The 7,832-nt window shown below is 37.5% G+C and overlaps 1 long non-coding RNA gene across 1 annotated transcript; it reads left to right on the forward strand.

Moving 5' to 3' along the window:
• The first annotated feature begins 3,482 nt into the window (after positions 1-3,482).
• LOC113707765 (uncharacterized) lies at positions 3,483-7,317 on the forward strand. Its single transcript, XR_011816113.1, has 3 exons — positions 3,483-3,945; positions 6,241-6,296; positions 7,158-7,317. It is a non-coding gene; the product is annotated as an uncharacterized lncRNA (long non-coding RNA).
• The last annotated feature ends 515 nt before the right edge of the window (positions 7,318-7,832 follow it).

Raw genomic sequence — 7,832 nt, forward strand, 5'->3', positions numbered from 1 at the left:
GAGTGTAACCAGGTAAAAAATGCAAGATACCATACCAGAATCACAAAAACAGATTCACAAAACGCATTCTAGCGGAAACATCATAAATCAGGCTATCCAAGTCCAAATCCAGCAATTCCAAAACCAGCTGAAAGCTAAAAAACAGGGATAAATTTCATCAGAAGGCCTCAACAACTAATTCGGAAGCAATTCCAGTCAAAACAACCAATTACAGACGCACTTCTCAATTTCGGGTAAAACCAGAACAGCAATAGTAATTTCGACTTTTCTCATTCCACAATATTCCGATTGACCTGAAATTTTGTAGGCACCTCTAAAATGTCATTACCTACAACTTTCATGTAAGCAAAGGCCAATTCGGCATCTATCTAGGACCTAAAAATTCGGACAGAATGTTCATCACAAAACCCTGATTTTCTGAAATTTCTTCCAAAACAGAAATTGATTGCAATTAATCACTTTTTCCACCTCATAGAGTCCTTAAACATCATTTCCAATCATCATATACAGCCACACAAGCATGTTCATATGACAACAGAAAAATCCCCAATAATTATAAAACTTCACCAATTCAACCAAAATCAAGATTTAATCCATAAATTTGCATCTTATACAACCACCAAACATGATTTGAACATCATTAGAGGAAGGAGAGGGGTCCTTCACAACTCACCTTAGCAATACAAGAAAGAGAGCAATTAATCACCTTAGCTTTCCAAACAACTTCACAAAACACCTCAAGACCACTTAGCAAAGAGATTTTATGGAAAGATTTGGAGTTTTATTGGTTGGATTTGAAGATTGAGCAAGAAATAGAAGGAAGAAATTGAGAGCTTTTCTTTCTTTCTTGAGCAAGAACATTCGGCCAAGAAGCTTGCAAAATGAAGCTTATTTTGATCAAATTTTTTGTATTTATTTGGTAAAGGTAAAGGTAAAGTCAAATGGTCAAAGTCCAAGATTAAATCACAAGGTGACACTTGTCACCTTTTAGTTCAAAACTTATCTTTTTGTCTCTCCACTACAAATATCTTAACACCTTGTAAAATAATATCACCTAATACAAAATTCCAACAAGTTGTCAAAAAATATAATGCATTTACCGCACTTGCGGGTCCCACGTTCAAAATACGCTCTTAATATCTCAAAAACTAACCGATAGTAGAAAAATCATTTTAAAACTATCTTTGCTCATAAACTTTATCTGGGGAATTTTTCTAATCAAGAAAATGTAGAAAAGGCGGGCGAGTAAAAAAATAAACCCTAGAAAATTAGAAAATTTCCGGGTTCTCAAACTCATTTTTTTTCGGGGCATCACAATCTCCCCTCCTTAAAAGAATGTCGTCCTCGACATTCCCTCTTGTACCAATCAAGTCAAGACATCCCGCACAAATCTCTCAAGAGTCAAATCAAACCCACAGTCCGGCATCCTAAACTTCAAGCCTAGGATACACTACAGAGATCTGAAGCCTAAGCTCTGATACCAATTGTGACGGCCCCACCTCCCCCTAAGGCGAACCAGAGGGTTCGGCGGGCCGCCTGCCCGGCTCTCGCCGGGACTCAGTCGATCACTAAAGTCCTCAAATGAATTACAAGAATAAACCTCAAATATACATCACATGGTCCACAAATACACATCCAAGTCTCCAATAATTACATGTCTCAAATGCAGCGGAAACTAATTCCCAACTATACATCAAATGATTCCAAATCCAAATTATACAAGATATATGCCATCCAGTCACGTGAACAAGTACTACAAGTTCTTCGTTGGCCACGAGCCCTATGGAGGGGAATAAAATAGTTTTGGGGTGAGCTAAAAGCTCAGTGAATAACCAGTAAAATCAGTAATCAAATCGGTTTAGCAATATTTCATTTTAATGATGTCATAAATCAAATGATAAGTCCAGAAACAATTACAACATTTACAAAAATGTTAAATATGGAGTATCAATAATTCAAGAAACATGTACAATGGAAAGCGATAGTAACATATTCATTAAAAGGATACGGGCTCACATGGAGCTATTCGTTTGTTTGTTCGTTCCCCTGACATTTCCCCTTATTCCTCCAATCGTTTGAAAATACATTTTTTTTAAGTAGAATCCCTCATTCATCCTTTTGTTCGTTCATCCCCTTTTCCGGACGTTGACCGGACTCCACCCATCCGACCATTGGCCGGACTCCACCCATCCGGATGTAGCCGGACTACAAGGTAATACTCGAGTATACCAAATTCACCCAGGGTCGCCATATCGCCCGACCGAGTCCGCTTCTGGCTCGAGTCGATCGGTAACGAAGGGTAGTGGCCAGTTCAGCCCAAAGGCTTACATCATGCGCAACTAGCATTTAATCATTAATCATTGAAATTTTCATATTTATTTAGGTCGAGTGCGATAAAGTACACACTCGCCTAGAAAACTCGTTTTAACAATCATCGAAAGCACTTAACACGTTATCAAACAATTATACCAGTCATGAAGTCAAGAAGATACAACCAACAAGGAACTAATGCAATCGAGTAAATAATGCAAGAAAACAGTTCAAAATTAACTTTTGGAAACAGTTTAAAAGTAAATAATGCAGGAAACGGTTCATAAATAACTTCAGAAATAGTTTGAGGTCACTCACCTCCATGGCTCAGAAACCATCTATCATATATCATTGCCTTACTCAAATCCAAGTCTTAGATCACAAACTCAATGCAAACAAGTCCTTTAAAAGTTCGGACAGCATTTCCCCTAAATTTGCTAACTTTTCCAGCCATCGTGGCTTCATTATTTCCTCAGCCAGTCCCAAAGGTACACACACAACAACAAGTTCATCCAATAGCCATTCAGCAAGCTCCAAGTAGTACAAAGACAAGTCAAGCTAGGAAAAAGTCTGGAAATGAAAGTTAAGTTTAAAACCAGAAAAATAGTTTTGACGTCATTTTCCGGTAATGGTACAAAAGGCGCTACGATTGTCGGATGAAGGTGCAAGATACACCGTTTCGAAACTAAGAGATAGGGTTACAATATTGCAGAAGGTCACTCAACCCAGTTTCGAGTGTAACCAGGTCAAAAATGCAAGATACCATACCAGAATCACAAAAACAGATTCACAAAACGCATTCTAGCGGAAACATCATAAATCAGGCTATCCAAGTCCAAATCCAGCAATTCCAAAACCAGCTGAAAGCTAAGAAACAGGGATAAATTTCATAAGAAGGCCTCAACAACTAATTCGGAAGCAATTCCAGCCAAAACAACCAATTACAGACGCACTTCTCAATTTCGGGTAAAACCAGAACAGCAATAGTGATTTCGACTTTTCTCATTCCACACTATTCCGATTGACCTGAAATTTTGTAGGCACCTCTAAAATGTCATTCCCTACAACTTTCATGTTTTAAGCAAAGGCCAATTAGTACACTTAGTATACTTAGGACGTTAAAATCTCGATAATCAAATCTTTGCGAGATTAGTATATTATTAAGTATTCAAATTACATTTGGGATAAATTTTGGAATTAGATTAAGTTAGAAATAGGGACTTAAGTGGATATTAGGAGTGGATATTAGGAGAGCAAGTGAAAAGATCAAAATTACCCTCACAACCTCACGAAATAACCGTCTGTCACCACCTCACATTCGGCCAATACATTTCTTTCCCACTCCAACACACAACCGCACAAGCACTCTACCTCCATTGCCAAAACCGCGGCTCCACCTCCACTTTTCTTCACAATCCAACTTCTCACCTCAGCTCCACAACACCATTTCCCTTTCGGATCAGCAGCTGGAGCAAGGTAGGAGAGCTGAAATCCGCAAGCTACACCCAGTTTTCCAGCCGCAACAACCACCACAGCTCCACCATCTGCTCAGCCAAGACAACCCCAAACCAGTCGCGAGCCTAGGGAAATAATTCTGCCCAGATTTGTTCGTGCGTGAACGGAGCATTAGCAGAGGTACTTCTTGATCTAGTTTGAGTTGATTAGAGGGTTCTGGAGCTAACTTAAAATCTTGCATGTTGATTATTAGACTTCGGATGGTAGTTACAAAAACAGCAAAAATTTTCTGATGTGCGATAGTGCTTCATCCGAGACTGATTGGAATGATGCTACCTTAGATGATCAAACTCTGTTATTCTGAGCTTGTTGTGATGTTTAATTAACTAATCACTAACTAATTAAATTGTTCAAAGCTTTGCATGGGAACTTGGAACTTTCGGATGATGAACCAAGGAACATAAGAAATTCTGTTTTGATGTAGTAATGTTGCCATGAGCTTGAGCAGAAAATGTAAGTTTAACTTGCCTAAATGTGACCCTCTGAATTGATCCCTGTGCTTAATTAGTCAATAACTAATCAGTTAAGCTGTGCATGTAGCAATGAGATGGCCTAAACCAGAAAAATAAAAAGGAAAATTTGAAAGTGGTTCATGCATGATCACCGAGGCTCATGGGAGAATTTCTGGATTTTTGGGAAATTTGTAGTTGCTAATTGAATTCAATTTTTGAGTTAAAAATGTCAACTAGTTAGCTAAGTGTTTAAACGCTGAATTGAGTACCTAATACCATACTTAAACCAAGGAAAAATTCGAACTAAAGTAGATTGGTTGCTGGAAATTTTGGGTGATAGCCGAAGGGGTATGATCCAGAATTTCAATATCGTTGGGAAAATTGTAATTTGTTTCTGGAAATTTATTTTATTTCCTTGGATTATGGTGGCTCAGAATTTCATAAGAGATGCAAATTTCAAGATATACAATTTGTTTAGCAACGAACCAATTAGTACATATAAAGTTGGAACCAAAAACGCTAGTATACAATTGCTGGAAATTCTCTTGTGATTGCCGAATATTGAGTTGAATTATCAACTTGGATTCTGGAAATTTTCTTGAAAATATAATGGTTAAAATGCCTGGAATATGTTGTTTGGGAATCTATAAGGAATGCATGGACGGCTTGAAATAAAAACATGTTGGTGTTAAAAGAAAAAAAAAAAAAAAGGAGTTTTTCATTAGTGGAAAATGAAACTCCAGATTTTCGGATGTCCCTGACCAGTCTCGATAAAATGTTTATATCTTGGTGTAGGAAAATCCGTTTAAGGCGCCGTCAGTGGTATTTGAAACTAGAATCATAGGCCTTTGACCTATAGAGATTTCGTATTTTTCCTCCATGTGTATCGCTGTCTGTGAATGTTTAAAGTAGACTGTTTTGCATGAATATCCTGTTTCTTTGAGAAACTAAACTTGAATTTGGATTGAGATTTTATCTTACTTGTGGTTCAAATTCTTGATTCAATTGTAGTTGGAAGTAACTAATGTCGTCAAGGGCCAATGATTGATGAAGCCCTTGGCCATTTGAATGACTTTATAAGTACCACGGTGTGATGAAAGTGAATTGCTGGAATGTCTTGGAAGCTTTACTTTTACTTTTACTTGCTTATGTTGGGTTTGCTGAGACCAAGTGCTAATGATTGATGAAGCCTTGGTTGATCATGTTAGTTTATTCGGAAATGCACTTGTTGAAATTTAAGGCTAATGATTGACGAAGTCCTAGTAATTTGTTATGTGATTTTTACCACATTTTGATTCATATTATGATTTCGAAACGGAATCGGAGCTGTGGAAGTTGTATCGACTTAGCGAACTCGAGTAACTGTGGTCAAATTAATCAAAAATATTTTTCCAGCTAGTATTATATTATAAAACTCCATATCTAGTGCTTTGCCTAAAAATTTTCCAACTCGATAATTTCCTTTAGCTCAAACTAGCCTTGATAGCTATAGTAAATAAGTTCTATAGCTTTTGAAAACTTTAAGTCTTATTTTAACTCCTTTTCTTTCCTTAAGCTTTGCACTTGGATAGTTAACTATAGGAAAAGTTCCAAAATACGAGTTTTACTAATTTTAGTGAAAAGCTTGAGAAACTTACTCGGCAAGAAACCTTATTTTTAGGTAAAATAGTTTAGTAATAATTTTGCAAAAACCATAGCTTTAAAGAAATGTTCAAAGTAACTTCCTAACGTGGATATTAAGAGATTTGTCGATTTATTTCAAGAAAGTAATACAAGTTATTTTTTTCAGGAAAAGTATCTTAATGAAAACTATAGGAAACAATCCTTCTACTTTGTCACGTATTAACCCAAGGGACTCTTGATTTCCTAAGGGAAAGTGAATTAGTAGTATGTAATTATACCTCAATGTCTATAAGCTTAAAAACGGAGTAAAAACTTATAGTTTCAATATTTGTTATTTTAGGGTATCGTGAGGAAGTGGAACTCGAATCCCAATTTGACATCTGAACTTCACTCTTGGTGAGTGTCCCTGTTTGTTCTATTCTTACATGATTAAGTGCTTCCTTGAATTTAAGTGTGATAATCGCAAAAATTGGTTTTGATCCATCGAAGTGAGCGGTGTGTACTTTACCACACTAGTCGTTCGAGTGGTGACTTGTGTAAAGCATTTTTTTTGTGAATCCAAGTGCTTGACGTAAAGTCGTTGGGTGAATCCCTCGACGAGTCAATAATAATAAATCAAGTGCTAGACGTAAAGTCGTTGGGTGAATCCCTCGACGAGTCAATAAGAGTAAATCAAGTGCTAGACGTAAAGTCGTTGGGTGAATCCCTCGACGAGTCAATAATAATAAATCAAGTGCTAGACGTAAAGTCGTTGGGTGAATCCCTCGACGAGTCAATAAGAGTAAATCAAGTGCTAGACGTAAAGTCGTTGGGTGAATCCCTCGACGAGTCAATAATAATAAATCAAGTGCTAGACGTAAAGTCGTTGGGTGAATCCCTCGACGAGTCAATAAGAGTAAATCAAGTGCTAGACGTAAAGTCGTTGGGTGAATCCCTCGACGAGTCAATAATAATAAATCAAGTGCTAGACGTAAAGTCGTTGGGTGAATCCCTCGACGAGTCAATAAGAGTAAATCAAGTGCTAGACGTAAAGTCGTTGGGTGAATCCCTCGACGAGTCAATAATAATAATGTAAGTTCAGGACGTAATGTCGTTGGGTGAATCCCTCGACCAGTCTAAGGTACACTTGGGTATTATCGCCTTCCTATTTGTTTACTTCAGTCGAATCAATACGTGCTAATTGTTTTAATTGATTGCATGTTTTTGGGGCACCACTGAGCTTTAGCTCACCCCACGTTTAATTGTTTTCCTTGACAGGTCTTGAAGTTTGAGAAATCTGAGCAGTGCTGATTTCTTTTAATTTGTACTTGAATCTTAAGACTGCAGTTTACCGTTGTATTGTATTGTGAATTGAAAAACGTATTGGTTATTTTGGATTGCCACTTGAAGCTGGAAAATGTTTAAACCCTAATTATTATGTTTGGCTTGTATGGTTGTAATCGTGGTGTGTGACAGTATATATCCGGATTGGTACGACCTTATACCTTAGAGGTAACGCGTGAGATGTATAAGAGCCGTCGACTGGCTATCTTCTTTACTGCTATCTCTGAAGTTAATGTAGATTTAAGGATGATCCTATCTGGGAAAAGTTGTTTTGTAACAGATTAGGTTATTCTTCGGAAGGATCCGGGTTAGTGTGCGTGCGTGAGTCCTGGCGAGAGCTGGGCAGACGGCCCGCCAACCCTCTGGTTCGCCTTAGGGGGAAGTGGGGTCGTCACAAATTCGGCATCTATCTAGGACCTAAAAATTCGGACAGAATGTTCATCACAAAACCCTGATTTTCTGAAATTTCTTCCAAAACAGAAATTGATTGCAATTAATCACTTTTTCCACCTCATAGAGTCCTTAAACATCATTTCCAATCATCATATACAGCCACACAAGCATGTTCATATGACAACAGAAAAATCCCCAATAATTATAAAACTTCAC

The sequence above is a fragment of the Coffea arabica genome, chromosome 6c (assembly GCF_036785885.1).
Source record: "Coffea arabica cultivar ET-39 chromosome 6c, Coffea Arabica ET-39 HiFi, whole genome shotgun sequence".
NCBI classification, from domain to species: Eukaryota; Viridiplantae; Streptophyta; class Magnoliopsida; order Gentianales; family Rubiaceae; genus Coffea; species Coffea arabica.